At 43.8% G+C, this 21,660-nt stretch overlaps 1 pseudogene; it reads left to right on the top strand.

The window, feature by feature from the left end:
- The first annotated feature begins 16,023 nt into the window (after nt 1-16,023).
- On the top strand, nt 16,024-17,491 carry LOC124694399 (annotated as a pseudogene).
- Nucleotides 17,492-21,660: the final 4,169 nt, after the last annotated feature.

Genomic DNA, 21,660 nt, shown 5'->3' on the forward strand with positions numbered 1-21,660 from the left:
ATTGTGTCACCATCCTTGGCCCTTGTTGGTGCCACAGGCTCGGGTTGGGTCATCGAGAATGCGATGTTGGACGCATAGTGTGGAGTGTCGTACATGTGGTAATTTTTCCTTAATTAAGTGGCAAACATGTGAATTTCTACTCCGTTTAACAACCGGTAGATTAATCTAAAAGATTGCTTCTTGTCCCCAATGTTCCGAATGTAATTTTCAATTACAAATGTATTACGAAGTTAGAAGTTAAACATATTTATTTATTGAAGTAAATATAACTATAAATATGAGTATGTGTAGAAAACGTCGATGGGTTTAGGAAATTGGACTAGGGTTTATTGGCTCACTTGACCTATCTCTCACAAATGTAGTGGCACATAGAGTAAAGCATAGATACGATATCTATTCAAACATATAAACATTATGATTGATAATAATATGATAAGATCTATATAAGCATCGATCACGTATATCCTTTTGTAACATCCCAAAATTTTCAAAATTCAATAGCATCATGAATTCATTTCATTCATGCATTTAAAAAAACCAAATAAAATAAACAAACCTTAAAAAGGCCTAAAACCCTAAAAGTCATATTTGCAGAAGTGTTGCCAAAATAGCCATAAAGGCCAATGAGCATACATTGTTATTTTATTTTTCTACAAATGTGTATTAAACATGTCCCTTTTTGTCCTAAAACATTATCTTGATTTTTAAATTTTTTGAGAAACAAGTTTGAATTCAATTGGAGGCTTAAAACGAAATTATAAAAGAAAAACAGAAAAGAAAAAGAAAAGAAACAAAGAAAGGAAAAAGAGGCCAGCCGAACTGGGCTGAGCCAGCCCAGCCCGCACACCCTCTCTCTCTCCGACAGGTGGGCCCCACCTGTCAGCCCCTCGTCCTACCTCCAACCGCCGCCTGCTCCTCCCGCACTGCGCGCTCAGCCACCTCGGGCACGCCCCCCACTCGCCGCACTCGTCACCTTGACGTCTGCCCCCTATAATTCCCTCGCCATCCTCTCTCTTTGCCCCCCTGAATACCGCCCCCAGGCTGCCCTGGTTGCTCGCCGGAGCACCTCGCCGTTGCGCCGCCTCCGGCCACCCCCTCTCACCGTCTCAGTGAGCAGCAGGACGCGTAGAGCACGCCATTGCGCTAGCCTCATTGTTCTGCCCACCGTCCACCACTCCGCCGCCGCAGGACCTCGCCGGAGATGCGCCGACGAACTCGCCCGAGCCGCCGTCATCGCCGTTGACCACTCCCCCCTCCTTTCTCAGCCGTTAGATCAGATCAGGCGGTCCAGATCGACTGGTCCAAGTCCCAGTTAGCACCTCTCGGCCAATAGCGTGCAGTGATACGTCTCCAACGTATCTATAATTTCTGATGTTCCATGCTAGTTTTATGACAATACCTACATGTTTTGTTCATACTTTATATCATTTTTATGCATTTTCCGGGACTAACCTATTAACAAGATGTCAAGTGCCGCCTCGTTTTCTCGCCGTTTTTGGTTTCGTAAATCCTACACAGAAATATTCTCGGAATTGGACCCCACGAAGACAGAAGTCAATATTTTACCGAGATGGACCCAGAGAGCCAGAGAAGGGCCAGAGGGGGGCCAAGGGGCCTCCACACCATAGGGGGGCGCGGGTGGCCCCCTGGTCGCGCCCAGATATGGGGTGGGCCCCTCGGGACCCCTCCGAGGTCGCCCTTTCGCCTATACTTCCAGATGCAAAAACCCTAAATAGATCGGTCTTCCTCCACGAAAAGTTACGTAGCCGCCGCCATCGCGAAGCCAAGTTCGGGGACAGATCTCCGTCTCCGCACGCCGCCGGACGGGAAGTGCCCCGGAATCCATCTCCATCGACACCACCGCCATCTTCATCGCCGTTGTCGTCTCCCATGATGAGGAGGGAGTAGTTCTCCCCCGAGGCCGAGGGCTCTACCGGTAGCTATGTGGTTCATCTCTCTCTCCCATGGTGTGATCTTTATGTGATCATGAGCTTTGTAATCTAGTTGAATATGTAGATGTTATTCTTGTCTATTATGCACTCTAGAGGTTACTTTAATATGAACTCCGGAGTTACTCTCCACGGTGTGATGGTGACAGTGTGCGCATCGTGTGTGATTCCTTTATGAAGTTGTGGAGCTTGTTTAGTCCGGCTTGAGGGTGCTCTTGTAGCTCTACACAATGAATGGTGTTTGTTATCCAACAAGAGAGTGTTTGAGAGTAGCATTTATTTATTCAATTATGTGATCATTGTTGAGAGTGTCCACTAGTGAAAGTATGATCCCTAGGCCTAAGCATTGAAACACCGTTTCCAACAAGTTCTGCTACATGTTCGCTTGCTGCCATTTTTATTTCAGATTGCAATTACTACTTATAATCATCCATATTACTTGTATTTCACTATCTCTTCGCCGAACTAGTGCACCTATACATCCGACAAGTGTATTAGGTGTGTTGGGGACACAAGAGGCTTCTTGTATCTTAATTGCGGTGGTTGCTTGAGAGGGATATCTTTGACCTCTACCTCCCTGAGTTCGATAAACCTTGGGTGATTCACTTAAGGGAAACTTGCTGCTGTTCTACAAACATCTGCTCTTGGAGGCCCAACACTGTCTACAGGAATAGAAGCGTGCATAGACATCATGCAGCCACCTAGCCCCACTCAAACCCTAGTCAATCAATGAAATTCAAATCAAATTCAAATGCCAGATTCGGTACGCACCTTAGAAAATTCATAGAGAAATATCTAGACATCCAAAAATTACAAATTTGGTATCCCTGGAAAGGTTAGAACTTTTAGAATTAAAAAATGTAAAAATATTTCATATGTACAATACAAATTTTTGAACCATAATTTAAATGATTAAATTGACCTTTTTCCACCATAAAAATTGTTGTTGTTGATATAGTGATACAAAAATTGTAAATTTGTAGTCTCTAGAATCCTTAGAACATGTAGAACATTGATGCGCGTAAATGTACACGTCCGTTGGGAACCCCAAGAGGAAGGTATGATGCGCACAGTTGCAAGTTTTCCCTCAGAAAGAAACCAAGGTTTAATCGGACCAGTAGGAGCCAAGAAGCACATTGAAGGTTGATGGTGGCGAAATGTGATGCGGCGCAACAACAGGGATTCCGCGCGCCAACGTGGAATCTGCACAACAAAACCAAAGTACTTTGCCCCAACGAAACAGTGAGGTTGTCAATCTCACCGGCTTGCTGTAACAAAGGATTAAGCGTATCGAGTGGAAGATGATTGTTTGCAAGAAAACAAGTAAAGAACAATTGCAGTAGATTGTATGCTATGTAAAGAATAGGACCGGGGTCCACAGCTCACTAGAGGTGTCTCTCCCATAAGATAAAAGCATGTTGGGTGAACAAATTACAGTCGGGCAATTGACAAATAGAAAAGGGCATAACAATGCATATACATGATATGATAAATATAGTGAGATTTAATTGGGCATTACGACAAAGTACATAGACCGCCATCCAACCGCATCTATGCCTAAAAAGTCCACCTTCAGAGTTATCATCCGAACCCCATTCGGCATTAAGTTGCAAAGCAACAGTACAATTGCATTAAGTATGGTGCGTAATGTAATCGACAACTACATCCTTAGACATAGAATCAATGTTTTATCCCTAGTGGCAACAAGACATCACAACCTTAGAACTTTCTCATCATCGTCCCGGTGTCAATGAAGGCATGAACCCACTATCGAGCATAAATACTCCCTCTTGGAGTTAAGAGTAAAAACTTGGCCGAGCCTCTACTAATAACGGAGAGCATGCAAGATCATAAACAACACATAAACAATAGATTGATAATCACCATAACATAGTATTCTCTATCCATCGGATCCCGACAAACACAACATATAGTATTACGTATAGATGATCTTGATCATGTTAGGCAGCTCACAAGATCCAACAATGAAGCACATGAGGAGAAGACGACCATCTAGCTACCGCTATGGACCCATAGTCCAAGGGTGAACTACTCACTCATCACTCCGGAGGCGATCATGGCGATGAAGAGTCCTCCGGGAGATGAATCTCCTCTCCGGCAGGTGCCGGAGGCGATCTCCCGAATCCCCCGAGATGGGATCCGCGGCGGCGGCGTCTCCGGAAGGTTTTCCGTATCGTGGCTCTCGCATCGGGGTTTTCGCGACGGAGGCTTTAAGTAGGCGAAAGGGTAGGTCGTGGGGCCGACGAGGGGCCCACACCATAGGGCGGCGCGGCCCCCTCCGGCCGCGCGGCCCTATGGTGGCAGCGCTCGTCGCCCCACTTCATTATCTCTTCGGTCTTCCGGAAGCTCCGTGCAAAAATAGGACCCCGGGCGGTGATTTCGTCCAATTCCGAGAATATTTCCTTACTAGGATTTCTGAAACCAAAAACAGCAGTAAACAAAGAATCGGCTCTTCGGCATCTTGTTAATAGGTTAGTTCCGGTAAAATGCGTAAATACGACATATAATGTGCATAAAACATGTAGGTATCATCAATAAAGTAGCATGGAACATAAGAAATTATCGATACGTTGGAGACGTATCAGCATCCCCAAGCTTAGTTCTCGCTCGTCCCGAGCGAGTAAAACGATAACAAAGATAATTTCTGAAGTGACATGCCATCATAATCTTGATCATACTATTTGTAAACATATGTAATGAATGCAGCGATCAAAACAAAAGTAATGACATGAGTAAACAAGTGAATCATATAGCAAAGACTTTTCATGAATAGTACTTCAAGACAAGCATCAATAAGTCTTGCATAAGAGTTAACTCATAAAGCAATAAATCAAAGTAAAGGTATTGAAGCAACACAAAGGAAGATTAAGTTTCAGCGGTTGCTTTCAACTTATAACATGTATATCTAATGGATATTGTCAACATAAAGTAATATAACAAGTGCAATATGCAAGTATGTAGGAATCAATGCACAGTTCACACAAGTGTTTGCTTCTTAAGGTGGAGGGAGATAGGTAAACCGACTCAACAATAAAAGTAAAAGAATGGTCCTTCAAAGAGGAAAGCATCGATTGCTATATTTGTGCTAGAGCTTTTATTTTGAAAACATGAAACAATTTTGTCAACGGTAGTAATAAAGCATATGAGTTATGTAAATTATATCTTACAAGTTGCAAGCCTCATGCATAGTATACTAATAGTGTCCGCACCTCGTCCTACTTAGCTTGGACTACCGGATCTTTGCATGCCATGTTTCAACCAAGTGTCACAAAGGGGTACCTCCATGCCGCCTGTACAAAGGTCTAAGGAGAATGCTCGCATTTTGGATTTCTCATTTTTGATTATTCTCAACTTAGACATCCATACCGGGACAACATGGACAACAGATAATGGACACCTCTTAAATGCATAAGCATGTAGCAATGATTATTATTCTCATATGAGATTGAGGATATATGTCCAACCGAAACTTCCACCATGATTCATGGCTTTAGTTAGCGGCCCAATGTTCTTCTCTAACAATTTGCATGCTCCAATCATTAAAGTGATAGATCCTTCAGACAAGACGGACATGCATAGCAACTCACATGATATTCAACAATAGTTGATGGCGTTCCCCAGAAGCATGGTTATCGCACAACAAGCAACATAATAAAAGATAAAGTGCATAAGTAGTTTTTAAGGCTATTTTGTCCCATGAGCTATATATTGCAAAGGTGAATGATGGAATTTTAAAGGTAGCACTCAAGCAATTTACTTTGGAATGGCGGAGAAATACCATGTAGTAGGTAGGTATGGTGGACACAAATGGCATAATGGTTGGCTCAAGGATTTTGGATGCATGAGAAGTATTCCCTCTCGATACAAGGTTTAGGCTAGCAAGGTTATTTGAAGCAAACTCAAGGATGAACCGGTGCAGCAAAACTCACATAAAAGACATATTGTAAACATTATAAGACTCTACACCGTCTTCCTTGTTGTTCAAAACTCAATACTAGATATTATCTAGACCTTAGAGAGACCAAATATGCAAATCAAATTTTAGCAAGCTCTATGTATTTCTTAATTAATGGGTGCAAAGCATATGATGCAAGAGCTTAAACATGAGCACAACAATTGCCAAGTATCACATTATCCAAGACATTTTAGAATTACTACATGTAGCATTTTCCAATTCCAACCATATAACAATTTAACGAAGAAGAAACTTCGCCTTGAACATTATGAGTAAAGCCTAAGGACATATTTGTCCATATGCAACAACGGAGCGTGTCTCTCTCCCACAAAGTGAATGCTAGGATCCATTTTATTCAAACAAAAACAAAAACAAAAACAAACCGACGCTCCAAGTAAAGAACACAAGATGTGATTGAATAAAAATATAGTTTCAGGGGAGGAACTCGATGATGTTGTCGATGAAGAAGGGGATGCCTTGGGCATCCCCAAGCTTAGACGCTTGAGTCTTCTTACAATATGCAGGGGTGAACCACGGGGCATCCCCAAGCTTAGAGCTTTCACTCCTCTTGATCATAGTATATCATACTCCTCTCTTGACCCTTCAAAACTTCCTTCACACCAAACTTCAAGCAAACTCATTAGAGGGTTAGTGCACAATTAATAATTCACACATTCAGAGGTGACACAAACATTCTTTACACTTCGGACATTGCATAAAGCTACTGGACATTAATGGATCAAAGAAATGAATCCAACATAGCAAAAGAGGCAATGCGAAATAAAAGGCAGAATCTGTCAAAAATGTAACGATCCGTAAAGACGAATTTTAAGATGGCACCGGACTTGCTCAAATGGAAAAACTCAAAACTAATGAAAGTTGCGTACATATCCGAGGATCACGCTCGTAAATTGGCAGATTTTTTCGAATTTTCTACAGAGACCTATGCCCATATTCGTGACTGACATGCAATGCTGTTTCTCGCGCAGACGATCCCAAATATAACATCAACTTTGACATAGAAACTTTACTTGGCACAAAAACATGATAAGGAGAGGTTGCTACAGTAGTAAACAACTTCCAAGACTCAAATATAAAATAAAGTACTCGTAGTAAAAACATGGGTTGTCTCCCATAAGCGCTTTTCTTAACGCCTTTCAGCCTAGGCGCGTAAAGTGCAAATCAAGTATTATCGAGAGTAGAAGCATCAACATCATAACTTGTTCTAATAATAGAATCAAAAGGCAACTTCATTCTCTTTCTAGGGAAGTGTTCCATACCTTTCTTGAGAGGAAATTGATATTTAATATTACCTTCCCTCATATCAATAACAAGCACCAACGGTTCGAAGAAAAAGGTCTTCCCAATACAATAGGACAAGATGCATTGCATTCGATATCCAAGACAACAAAATCAACGGGGACAAGGTTATTGTTAACCGTAATGCGCACATTATCAATCCTCCCCAAAGGTTTCTTTTTAACATTATCGGCAAGATTAACATCCAAATAACAATTCTTCAATGGTGGCAAGTCAAGCATATCATAAATCTTTTTAGGCATAACATAAATACTTGCACCAAGATCACATAAAGCATTACATTCAAAGTCATTGAATTTCATTTTAATGATGGGCTCCCAACCATCTTCTAACTTTCTAGGAATAGAAGTTTCAAGTTTTAGTTTCTCTTCTCTAGCTTTTATGAGAGCATTTGTAATATGTTTTGTAAAGGCTAAATTTATAGCACTAGCATTAGGACTTTTAGCAAGTTTTTGTAAGAACTTTATAACTTCAGAGATGTGGCAATCATCAAAATCTAAATCATTATGAGCTACAAGCAATGGGATCATTGTTCCCAAGGTTGGAAAAAATTTCAGCAGCTTTATCACAAGCAGTTTCAGCAGCTTTAGCAATTTCAGTGCGCTTTGTTCGCTTTGCACTAGGAGTAGAAACATTGCCAACACCAATTATTTTACCATTGATAGTAGGAGGTGCAGCAACATGTGAATCATTATCATTACTAATGGTGGTAATAGTCCAAACTTTAGCTACATTATTCTCTTTAGCTAGTTTTTCATTTTCTTCTCTATCCCACCTAGCACGCAATTCAGCCATTAATCTTATATTCTCATTAATTCTAACTTGGATGGCATTTGCTGTAGTAGTAATCTTATTATCAATATCATTATTAGGCATAACTTTCAAATTTAAAAGATTAACATCAGAGGCAAGTCTATCAACTCTAGAAGCAATAATATCAATTTTATCAAGCTTTTCCTCAACAGATTTGTTAAAAGCAGTTTGTGTACTAATAAATTCTTTAAGCATAGCTTCAAGACCAGAGGGTACACTCCTATTATTGTTGTAAGAATTCCCATAAGAATTACCATAACCATTACCATTAGCAGAAGGATATGGCCTATAGTTATTACCGTAGTTGTTCCTATAAGCATTGTTGTTGAAATTATTGTTTTTAATGAAATTCACATCAACATTTTCTTCTTGAGCAACCAATGAAGCTAAAGGAACATTATTTGGATCAACATTAGATCTACCATTCACAAGCATAGACATAATCGCATCAATCTTATCACTCAAGGAAGAGGTTTCTTCAACAGAATTTACCTTCTTACCTTGTGGAGCTCTTTCCGTGTACCATTCAGAGTAATTTATCATCATATCATCAAGAAGTTTTGTAGCCGCCCCCAAAGTGATGGACATAAAGGTACCTCCAGCAGCTGAATCCAATAAATTCCGCGAAGAAAAATTTAGTCCCGCATAGAAGGTTTGGATGATCATCCAAGTAGTCAGTCCATGGGTTGGGCAATTCTTTACCAAAGTTTTCATTCTCTCCCATGCTTGAGCAACATGTTCAGTATCTAATTGCTTAAAATTCATTATGCTACTTCTCAAAGATATAATTTTAGCGGGAGGATAATATCTACCAATAAAAGCATCCTTATATTTAGTCCATGAATCAATACTATTCTTAGGCAAAGATAGCAACCAATCTTTAGCTCTTCCTCTTAATGAGAAAGGAAATACTTTCAATTTAATAATATCACCATCTACATCCTTATACTTTTGCATTTCACAAAGTTCAACAAAATTATTGAGATGGGCAGCAACATCATCAGAACTAACACCAGAAAATTGATCTCTCATTACCAAGTTCAAGAAAGCAGGTTTAATTTCAAAGAATTCTCGCTGTAGTAGCAGGTGGAGCAATAGGTGTGCATAGGAAATCATTATTATTTGCATTTGTGAAGTCACACAACTTAGTATTTTCAGGGGTATTCATTTTAGCAACAGTAAATAAAACAAACTAGATAAAGTAAATGCAAGTAACTAAATTTTTTTTGTGTTTTTAATATGGAGAGCAAGACAGTAAATAAAGTAAAACTAGCAACTAATTTTTTTGTGTTTTGTTTAGGTGCAGCAAACAAAGTAGTAAATAAAATAAAGCAAGACAAAAACAAAGTAAAGAGATTGAGAAGTGGAGACTCCCTTGCAGCGTGTCTTGATCTCCCCGGCAACGGCGCCGTAAAACAGTGCTTGATGCGCGTAAATGTACACGTCCGTTGGGAACCCCAAGAGGAAGGTATGATGCGCACAGTGGCAAGTTTTCCCTCGAGAAAGAAACCAAGGTTTAATCGGACCAGTAGGAGCCAAGAAGCACGTTGAAGGTTGATGGTGGCGAAATGTGATGCGGCGCAACAACAGGGATTCCGGCGCCAACGTGGAATCTGCACAACAAAACCAAAGTACTTTGCCCCAACGATACAGTGAGGTTGTCAATTGATACGTCTCCAACGTATCGATAATTTCTTATGTTCCATGCTACTTTATTGATGATACCTACATGTTTTATGCACATTATATGCCATATTTATGCATTTTCTGGAACTAACCTATTAACAAGATGCCGAAGAGCCGATTCTGTCGTTTTCCGCTGTTTTGGTTTAGAAATCCTAGTAAAGAAATATTCTCGGAATTGGACGAAACTTTCGCCCAGGGTCCTATTTTTGCACGAAGCTTCCAGAAGACCGAAGACCTAACGAAGTGGGGCCACGAGGAGGCCAGGAGGGTGGCCGGCGCGGCCCAAGCCCTGGCCGCGCCGACCTACCCCCTGGGCCCTCGTGTGGCCCCTCGCGTTGACCCTCCGCCTACTTAAAGCTTTCGTCGCGAAACCCCCGAGTACCGAGAGCCACGATACGGAAAACCTTACGGAGACGCCGCCGCCGCGAATCCCATCTCGGGGATTCGGAGATCGCCTCCGGCACCCTGCCGGAGAGGGGATTCATCTCCCGGAGGACTCTTCATCGCCATGATCGCCTCCGGAGTGATGAGTGAGTAGTTCACCCCTGGACCATGGGTCCATAGCAGTAGCTAGATGGTCGTCTTCTCCTTGTTGTGCTTCATTGTTGGATCTTGTGAGCTGCCTAACATGATCAAGATCATCTATATGTAATACTATATGTTGTGTTTGTCGGGATCCGATGGATAGAGAGTACTATGATTATGGTGATTATCAATCTATTGTTTATGTGTTGTTTATGATCTTGCATGCTCTCCGTTACTAGTAGAGGCTCGGCCAAGTTTTTACTCTTAACTCCAAGAGGGAGTATTTATGCTCGATAGTGGGTTCATGCCTCCATTGAATCCGGGACAGTGACGGAAAGTTCTAAGGTTGTGGATGTCTGTTGCCACTAGGGATAAAACATTGATGCTATGTCTAAGGATGTAGTTGTTGATTACATTACGCACCATACTTAATGCAATTGTCCGTTGCTTTGCAACTTAATACCGGAGGGGTTCGGATGATAACCTGAAGGTGGACTTTTTAGGCATAGATGCAGTTGGATGGCGGTCTATGTACTTTGTCGTAATGCCCTGATTAAATCTCACTATATTTATCATATCATGTATATGCATTATTATGCCTTTCTCTATTTGTCAATTGCCCGACTATAATTTGTTCACCCAACATGCTTTTATCTTATGGGAGAGACACCTCTAGTGAATTGTGGACCCCGGTCCTATTCTTTACATAGCATACAATCTACTTGTTTTACTGTTTTCTTTGCAAACATCTTCCACTCGATACGTTTAATCCTTTGTTACAGCAAGCCGGTGAGATTGACAACCTCACTGTTTCGTTGGGACAAAGTACTTGGGTTGTGTTGTGCAGGTTCCGCGTTGGCGCCGGAATCCTCGGTGTTGCGCCGCATCACATTTCGCGACCATCAACCTTCAACGTGCTTCTTGGCTCCTACTGGTTCGATTAAACCTTGGTTTCTTTCTGAGGGAAAACTTGCTACTGTGCGCATCATACCTTCCTCTTGGGGTTCCCAACGAACGTGTGAGTTACACGCCATCATCAATCTCACCGGCTTGCTGTAAACAAAGGATTAAGCGTATCGAGTGGAAGATGATTGTTTGCAAGAAAACAGTAAAGAACAATTGCAGTAGATTGTATGCTATGTAAAGAATAGGACCGGGGTCCACAGTTCACTAGAGGTGTCTCTCCCATAAGATAAAAGCATGTTGGGTGAACAAATTACAGCCGGGCAATTGACAAATAGAAAAGGGCATAACAATGCATATACACGATATGATAAATATAGTGAGATTTAATTGGGCATTACGACAAAGTACATAGACCGCCATCCAACTGCATCTATGCCTAAAAAGTCCACCTTCAAAGTTATCATCCGAACCCCATTCAGTATTAAGTTGCAAAGCAACGGACAATTGCATTAAGTATGGTGCGTAATGTAATCGACAACTACATCCTTAGACATAGAATCAATGTTTTATCCCTAGTGGCAACAAGACATCACAACCTTAGAACTTTCTGTCACTGTCCCAGGTGTCAATGAAGGCATGAACCCACTATCGAGTATAAATACTCCCTCTTGGAGTTAAGAGTAAAAACTTGGCCAGAGCCTCTACTAATAACGGAGAGCATGCAAGATCATAAACAACACATAAACAATAGATTGATAATCACCATAACATAGTATTCTCTATCCATCGGATCCCAACAAACACAACATATAGTATTACAGATAGATGATCTTGATCATGTTAGGCAGCTCACAAGATCCAACAATGAAGCACATGAGGAGAAGACGACCATCTAGCTACTGCTATGGACCCATAGTCCAAGGGTGAACTACTCACTCATCACTCCGGAGGCGATCATGGCGATGAAGAGTCCTCCGGGAGATGAATCCCCTCTCCGGCAGGGTGCCGGAGGCGATCTCCCGAATCCCCCGAGATGGGACTCGCGGCGGCGGCGTCTCCGGAAGGTTTTCCGTATCGTGGCTCTCGTGACTGGGGTTTTCGCGACGGAGGCTTTAAGTAGGCGAAAGGGTAGGTCGTGGGGCCGACGAGGGGCCCACACCATAGGCGGCGCGGGCCCCCTCCGGCCGCGCGGCCCTATGGTGGCGGCGCCTCGTCGCCCCACTTCGTTATCTCTTCGGTCTTCCGGAAGCTCCGTGCAAAAATAGGACCCCGGGCGGTGATTTCGTCCATTTCCGAGAATATTTCCTTACTAGGATTTCGAAACCAAAAACAGCAGAAAACAAGAATCGGCTCTTCGGCATCTTGTTAATAGGTTAGTTCCAGAAAATGCGTAAATACGACATATAATGTGCATAAAACATGTAGGTATCATCAATAAAGTAGCATGGAACATAAGAAATTATCGATACGTTGGAGACGTATCAAACATCATGGAATCAGATATTATAAATTAGACATGCACACACTTTCTAGTTCAAATTATGTTTAAATCAGTAATCTGGCTATGGTTTAAAATCTACAAATGATGTTTGAATGATTCTAGGTGCATTAGCTTTGTATTTATGTACTCTATCCAGAGATGTCAAAACTTAATTTTTACATAACATAAAACTTTGCAGTAGCAATTTAATTAGAGTATATGCCTTATTTGAATCACTAGAATTGCAATAATTGAAATTTTACATAAAATAAAAATATCTAGAGCCCTTCACCAACATTATAAACATAAGGGAATACCAAATACAACATTTTCGCATCATTACCATGGGTGAAATTAAATGGTGCATTCCATGCATGCATACATGTCTATGATTGCTTCATCTTGAATGGTGTGTGCATTTGGTGTTTATAATCTTGTTTAGATTTTGAAGAGAACCAGTGCTACCCGCGTGATTGTTGTGAGTGTGCTAGTTGTTGTGACCAAGACAAGTGACATTCAAATCCCACTTTATTTTATACTATGCCTTAGAGTTTTGAGTTGTGTGCATGACATGATTTTGTTTTCAAAAGTAAAGTATATGCTATGCTTAGCAATCCTAGTAGTGTGTAGCTACCATTAAACCCGTGCTAGGATATTTAGCTTGCTTTGCAATATCAAATGCCAATGTTGTTTTATTACTTTCTTGTCGTTAAAAGCTGCTACTACTTCAACTTCGTGCAAAAATCTTGTGTTGTTGTTAAAACATATTTTGGGATTTTAGCCATGCTTGTCCAATCCTCGTGCAGTGATCATTTTCTCAAATAAGCCGGCCCTGATATTTAGATCGATAACTTATGTCTCATATACCATATTTATTTGGTTTGTGCCTGTATTTGTAAGATATCTATTCGAAAATTTAGAACATCAATTTTGCCATCGGGTCAAATGCCGCTGAGGCATAATTATTGACCCCGTAAGAAATTTTGTAATTACAAGGAGGATATGAAGATATACTTGATGGAGAAAATAGTGCCCTTCATCGATGAAATTATGCAGAGGGCTATTTCAATCCAACGCGGGTAGTAGCTCTTCTCTTATACAGACTGATTTGCTTTGTGCAAGTAGGACTTTAGATGATCTTATATTCATCTAATTATCTTTAACATTTCTAGATTGGATTAACTGCCTCGTGCTTTTTAAAGAGAACAATAATTTTGAGCATAATGTAGTCTATGTAAAATAATGGGACATGCGTGCAGGATCTTTGACCAGTTATCGCTCGGTACATCACTGAAGAAAAAACATTGTAGTAGCCGTGGAGTCACGGCAAGAGCACCACTGTTGTTGCCTCCGGCTCCTCCTCGCCACCTGAGGACTTCCTCGACGGGGCACAACACATGCCTCTCCACTGTATCCATGGCCTCCCCAATTCCCAAGGTAGCTACCTTTACAAAAAATAATGATTAAGGGTAAAATACCCTTACATATGGGTGACAACTCTGATGGCATGGATGGCTTCACCTCGGGTGGAATGGGTGGCTTCAAAGGAGCAATAGGAGGATACATTGATACCTTCATCGGTGCTATGGGACAAGCCATGGGAGCCGACATCGGTGGCATGGTCAGCGGCTTCGCTGGAGCAATGGGAGGAGCCATGGTTGTCGACACTGTAGGTGCCATGGCCGGCAACAATGGAGGTGGCATGGGCAGTCGTAATGGAGGTGGCATAGGCGGGGGCAACTCTTTTGTTGCTACCGACACCATTGCCGAACATGTGCAAGAAAATGAGGTCAACAATAGTAATGACGATGAAGTATGTTCATGAACTATGTATTTCGATGAACTATATTATACTTTGAAGTATGCATTTGGTATGTGTTTGTGGCGAACCATGATGATGTTGATGATATATTTAATTATATTTGTTGTTGATACATTTGTGATTATCATTCATAGTTAAAATGGGAAGAGACATGGCCGGCGATGATGTATTTGCACGCAGACGTTTTTTGTGATGTATATTTTTGATGTAAAATGTTTTACATCATCACTTTTTTTATATGTAAAACATGTACTATTAGAGATGCTCATACGGGACCCAGCCGTCAGTGTCTCTCTATAGGAGTCGATCCCCAATCTTCCTTTTCCTACCATGGCGGCGACCCGTTACTCCTGCTCCAGGCCGCACGAGGGATTCACCCATGACGCAGACCGACTGGTCGACGACCACTCATCGGTGCATCCGCGCCGCCGATTCCATCCTGCCCCGTGTGACTTCCCCGTCTCTGCTCGTGGTTGTGGTTGGTCGCCGACAGCGGTCGTCCGGAGGGCCGGCCGAAGCCTCGAATCGGATTACTTCCACGGCCTTCCACGCCGCAGTGAGTTTCCGAGTATTTGATTTTCAGTCGTCTGTACGGCAGATTGGATCCATGTTCTGATTCTGCATCTTGTTGAAAGCATTGAGTAAAACTACTGTTGCACTAGTCGGTTCTTGACTTCGTGCAGACAGTTAAAAAAACTCCGAAGAACTAACCAGACCACTCAGCGCGTGTGGAATGAACGTACGAGAGAAAGAAGTATCCATCGAGCTGTAAAATTCTTCTCACGCTGAATACCGTAAAAATAGGGTGCGGTCGGGCCAAGAAAATCACGAGAATTGTAGATCCAACTTCCAAGGCAATGGCTAACACTAGTGTAGTTTTAGATCCAAGTAGATCCCTCTGGTGTTTCCTGTAGTAAATTTTACAGCAAGAGATTGTTAAAACATACTGGACATTCTAGTTTACCGGCAAAAGAAAATTCCGGTGTTTGGACAGTGTCCAAGTAATAGCTTATCTGCAAAGCATGCAACGCTCGGTACTACCAAGTGACGATACTGTTATGCTATAATACTAACTACTACTGTCAAGACATACCGTTGCAGTGTTAATCTGCAGCTAGGATGCCTGAGCTCTTGGTATATTCAGTAAAACTACTGCTGCACTCGTCAGTCCGAGGTTGCAGGGTCACTTTCATGTTTCAAAGTTGAGAACTGCAGACAAGGACATCAGCCCTTCGTTTTCTTATGGTCCATTCAAACTAGCCTTTCTTAATGGAACTGAAACAGGCAATCTTCATTTCACATCAGCCTTTCGTTTTCTTATGGTCAATTCAAACTAGCACAACACCAATCTAATAGCAGCCCTGTATTGAGGCTCTTTGGTCAAAGAAAATAATAAATTGGCTTCAGTTGACACTAAGAGAAGGACTGGACACTAACACAAATACTCTGAATGCCATTCTGCGAGTCATCCGGCAAGTTTCAGATATAGGTATTGCAGTACCAAATTGCTCAAGAAGGCTGAAGGTTTTCACACAAAATTACATACATGGAGGCTATATTTTCTGCTACTATGGGTGAGCTTGCCAGTAGATCCATATCTTTCCTCGTGGACAGATACCTGAAGCAGAAGGTTGCGCCAGGCGAGGAGGAGAGTCTGCGCGGGCTGCAACGACTGCTACTGCGGCTTCGCGTCGTTGTTGAAGAGGCAGATGGCCGGCTCGTCACAAACAAAGCCATGCTACATCAACTCAGAATACTGAAAAAGGAGATGTACAGGGGCTATTACACTCTCGACTTCTTCAGTTGCCGAGCCCATGGAGAAGACAGGACAAAAGATCGTGAAGTAAGCAACTCCTTTGCCCCATCTATGTTCAACCCTGCCAAGCGTGTATGTATCTGCAGTGGCAGCAATGAAGGTGTAGTGCGAGCTGAGCTGCTGGAGAAAGTTCTTCGCAGCATAAAGGACACCATGGACGATGTGAGTGAGTTCACCATGTTTCTATGCAGATGCCCACGTTTGGACCACCAACCGTACAACATGTATCTCCTGCTGAACAAGTGCATGTTCGGACGCCAGATGGAGATGGAATTTATCATGGACTTCCTGTTGCAAGAGGACTGTGATCCCAGTGCCGCTGAAGATCCTGCTGTCCTACCGATCACCGGTCCAGTTTGGAAAGAGCACTCTGATTGAGCATGCTTGCAACGATGAAAGGGTGCGCAACCACTTCTCTCAGATTTTGCGTTTCAGTGGCGATGATCTTAAAGATGCAAGTGTGGAGACCCTAAGAGATGGAGGTAAACTGAAACATCAAAACCGTGGCATGGGCGGTGGAAGGACACTGATCATCATTGAGCTATTTCTGGATATCGAAGAGTCTGTTTGGAAAAGGTTGTATTTAGCCATGAGTATTTGCATTGCGAGCGTCAGTAAGATAATAGTCGCGAGCCGATCCGACAGGATTGCAAGCTTTGGAACCACACAACCCCTTAGATTACAGTGGCTTACTACGGAAGCATACTGGTACTTCTTCAAGACACGTGTTTTCGGGAGCACCAGCTCGGAGGACCATCCAAAGCTCACGGCAATAGCCATGGACATGGCCAGGCTGTTCAACGGGTGCTTCAGGGGTGCAACCATCTTCAGTGGACTACTCAAAGCAAATTTTAACCTCCGTTTCTGGAGCATGGCCCTTGCAACCCTTAGGAATATCTCGCAGAATAACATCTTGATGTATGGTCAAGGTATCGTTGATGCTTGGGACATTGTCGAGCCATTATATCTCAGGAGAGCAAAGAAAACTTCTTCTGAATGTTTTGTAATTTTGGCTGATTATCAGACATGTTATGGTGAAACTCAACCTGAACATCCAGAGATGGTGAGCGTGCAAGATCTTTTCTTTGGAAGTATTAGGCCTCGAGGAAATTTCAAGGTCCATGCATGGACATCTAATCTGCCGCCTCACGACAACTACATGTTTCACTGTGGGATACGATCTCTTCCAGAAGAGTAGCAGGTGATTAATTGTCTAGTCTTTGATTTTTTTACTGAACATGGTCTGTAAATTTGTGTTTCACTTACTCAAGACTCTCAAGCCGATGCATGGTTCGTGCTTGTGCAACAGCTTGAATAAATGCAAATAGAGTGGACAATGTGTCTTCACTGACATGCGTAGCTTCTTTTAATGTATCTGGAGAAATGGGATACGCTACAATTTTCGGCTGCTAACACGTTTTTATTGTTCATGCTGTAAGTTACTTAAGAAATTTGTTTGGTTTGGTGATATGCGTGCTACGTGTTGTTCTTTTATCCCGTATATTGACTATGGAGAAACCATGGATTGACTTCTCTAACCGCTGAGAATTGAGCTGTACTGTTAAAGTTGTCTGTTTCATAACTTTTCTCTTGGGGGAAACCATGGATTGACTTCTCTACGGAGAAACCATGGATTGACTTATCTAACTGCTGAAAGCCTCAAATATTGACTACGCTTAAACGTTAAAGCTGTCCGTTCCATAACTTTTCTTCCAATTGCCTGTTTTTCCCAACAATGCTAGTGCCCTTGCCAGTGCTGAAAGCCTCCCCGTTGCAGCCATGCTCGTGGCAGAGCTTCTGGTTGTCGTCAAATGCAGCTCGCAGGGATGTGCTGGGAGGCGGCTAGGCCGGCTGCGAGCACACCAAACACCACCAGAGGCAGTCCTACCTCCAGAGCTGACGGGACCGCTGCCGACTCCGCAATGCATCTATGAGTTATCCAAGTTCTCGGATCTGAACCTGAACAGATTTTAACCTCTGAAGTATACGGTTATTTTAGATATGCCAATTTGATGGCTCGAAAAAAAAGATATGCCAGTTTGTACCTTGATGGTGCTAGCTACCCCCTGCTTGCCGTCACATGCTCTGGGACTATTGTGTGATCGATTGCAATATACTACTAGCTAGTCTACATGGTTTCAACATCAGGAAACTCTCATGAGAAGAGAATTATAATGCGATGATGCAATATTGCTCAATCTGTTAGTTTCAGTCTTGCGTCACATTTTATGATTGTTGATTCCCGGCTTAAGTTTTAACAAGTGCCGTAGGAAGAATTTTCTCATGGGACATAGCATATAGCTCTTGTGAACATAAAAACTAGGGTGGCTATCTTGTGATTGTCATATGTTTCAAATTTAGTATTTTCCTCTTTGGCTTCATCTATCAGGATTCGCTAAAGAAAGAGAGAAAAAGGAAAGAAACCATACCGATCACTATCAGGTGTTGATCATCGCCATGATGAAACTCGCAAGTAGGCACTAGGCACATGTTTAATTACTGTATTTATCCACCCAATCCCCCCTTATTATTCCTTCCAAAGTCATATCTACAAGCGTGGGATAGTTGATTCACTGATCGAGGTGGATCCAGACTGAGATAGATTCTGCAACCAACAAAATAACCTGGATCCTTATGGATGACCGTGCACACATGTAGATGGTGATTGAGATGGAGCTCTCCCTTATGTACCACACCCAGTTAATTTGATCAATGCCAGGAACACCTTTTTTGTCTAGTTGCGGAGATGTTATATTCAAATAATGAACCACTTGAAGATAACTTCTCCGTCCACGACGCGGACATTTTTAACGACACTATCCATGCCCTCGCCCTCATCGAACTCCCCCCTTCCATTCGGTCTCTCAGAGCTGTCTATTCCACGGGTGCCTCGGGCGGGCTCCTTTCCGCCTGGGACCAGAATGTGTTCGCTCTCGTCAACGAGACCTCCACTCGCCACCTTCTCTCCCTGGATCTCGTCTTTGTCGCTGACGGTTCGGCGATTAGGTTTACAAACGTCTATGCCCCCTGCGATAGGGCCGAAAAAGTTGTGTTCCTTGAGTCTCTCGCACTCATGAGCAAGACCCCGACACCCCTTGGCTTATCGCCGGTGATTTTAACCTCTGCCGAGACCCCTCTGACCGTAACAACGACAACTTCTCCGTCCACGACGCGGACATTTTTAACGACACTATCCATGCCCTCGCCCTCATCGAACTCCCCCTCACGGACCGCAGCTACACCTGGTCTAACCATAGAGCGATTCCCACCCTCGTCAGGCTGGACCGTGTTTTCATTAACACTGCTTGGAACGACGTTTTCCCCTCCTCTACTCTCTCCTCGCTTACTCGTGATACCTCGGACCACGTCCCCCTCGTTGCCACTATTTCCACGGTCATTCCGAAACGGGGGCATTTTAGGTACGACGCCGTTTGGGGGCTCCAGATGGTTTTAAAAATATCATCCGATCCTCCTGGGCTGGTACAACTAGACATGATCCCACCTCCCAAATTGTCGCGCGTCTTCGGCAATGCCGTTTCCGCTGCAAAGCTTGGGCGAAACGTTCCTCCCCCTCCCTCCTTAGGGAAAATGACTGTTGTATCCTTATCAACCTTCTGGATGTGCTGGAGGAGGACCGACCTCTTTCCCCCCACGAAAACCACCTCCGCTCCCTTGCCATGGACGCTCTTCACCTTGCGGTCAAAGAGAAAGCTGTCTACTGGAGGCTTAGGGCTAAAGTGCGCTTCGCCCTTGAAGGTGATGAGAACACCAAGTTCTTTCACGCCTCGGCTACCTGTCGTCTCCGCCGCAACTCTATTTCTGCTCTTGACTGTGATGGCACCACCTTCACCTCGCATGCGGCTAAAGCAACTATCCTCAAAAACTTCTTCGGGGAACTTCTCGGCACGGTCGCACCGACTAGGTGGCGTTTCAGGCTGGACTCCCTGTACCCAAATGCCCCTCCCCTCCCCCCCAGTCTTAGCGCTCCCTTTACCCAGGACGAAGTTCGGAAGGCCTTCCTCGATATGAACAAGTTGTCCAGCCTGGTCCGGACGGGTCTGGTCCCGCTTTTTTTCAGACATTCTGGGACACAGTGTGCCCGGATGTGACTGCCGTCTTTCGCTCCTTCTACGATGGCACCATCGACCTCACGCGCATTAACCGGGCCTTCCTTGTGCTCCTCCTGAAAGCTGAGGTTTCCAACACCCCCACTCTCTTCCGACCGATATCCCTCCAAAATTGCATTATGAAAGCTATTACTAAGGTCCTGACCACGAGGCTGCAGTCTTCTATCCACTCGCTCGTGGATGCGGATCAGACTGGTTTCCTCTCTGGGCGTAGGATCTCTGAAAACATTGTCTATGCGGCGGACATCCTTCGCTGCTGCCACCTTCGCAGAGCGCCCACCCTGGTCTTCAAAATTGACTTTAGAAAAGCCTTTGACTCTGTCAACTGGGATAGCCTTCTTGCCATTCTAAAAATCCGGGGGTTTGACGATCGGTGGTGCGAGTGGATGGCTCGCATCCTTTCCACCGGCCACACTGCGGTGCTCCTCAATGGAGTGCCGGGCGATTGGATCCGGTGTCGCAATGGCCTCCGCCAGGGGGATCCCCTTTCCCCGTACCTCTTTTTCATTGTCGCTGATGTCCTCCAACGGCTAATCCGGCAGGCCTTCCACCAGGGCAAGCTTAAGCACCCCCTCGTAGACGCCTCCCCTTGCCTGGTCCTCCGGTATGCCGATGATACGCTCATTATTTGTAGGGCCGACCTTTCCGCCGCCTCCTGCCTTCGGGACGTGCTCGAGGACTTCGCCGCCGCGACTGGTCTTGCTATCAACTTCCACAAATCCTGTTTCATCCCCATGAATGTCTCCCCCGACGACGGGCGGCAGATGGCTGCCACCTTAGGGTGCCCCGTCTCCTCCTTCCCTCAGCCGTATCTTGGGCTTCCCCTCTCCCCGACTAAACTCCCTATCTCCGCCTACACCCCCTCATCCGCTCTTTCGACCGCCGCCTCTCGGGTTGGAAAGCTCTTCTCCTCTCCACTGGAGGGCGCCTGGTGTTATGTAATGTTGTTCTAAATAACCTTGCATCCTACTATATGTGCTCGTATTTGCTTCCGCAGGGTGTGCTCGAAAGTATTGATAAAAGGCGCCACGCTTTCTTCTGGACGGGCAAAGACTCTTGCTCTGGTGCTCGCTGCCTGATTGCTTGGGATAAAGTTTTGTTGTCTAAGAAGGAGGGAGGCTTCGGTGTTAAGGATCTCCACCGGCAAAACAGGTGCCTTCTCCTTAACTTTGTGCATAAACTCCACCAAACTCACTCCGTTCCATGGAAAGACTGGTTCAGGGAACACTCGGCGCAGGAT

The sequence above is a fragment of the Lolium rigidum genome, chromosome 3 (genome assembly GCF_022539505.1).
Source record: "Lolium rigidum isolate FL_2022 chromosome 3, APGP_CSIRO_Lrig_0.1, whole genome shotgun sequence".
NCBI lineage: Eukaryota > Viridiplantae > Streptophyta > Magnoliopsida > Poales > Poaceae > Lolium > Lolium rigidum.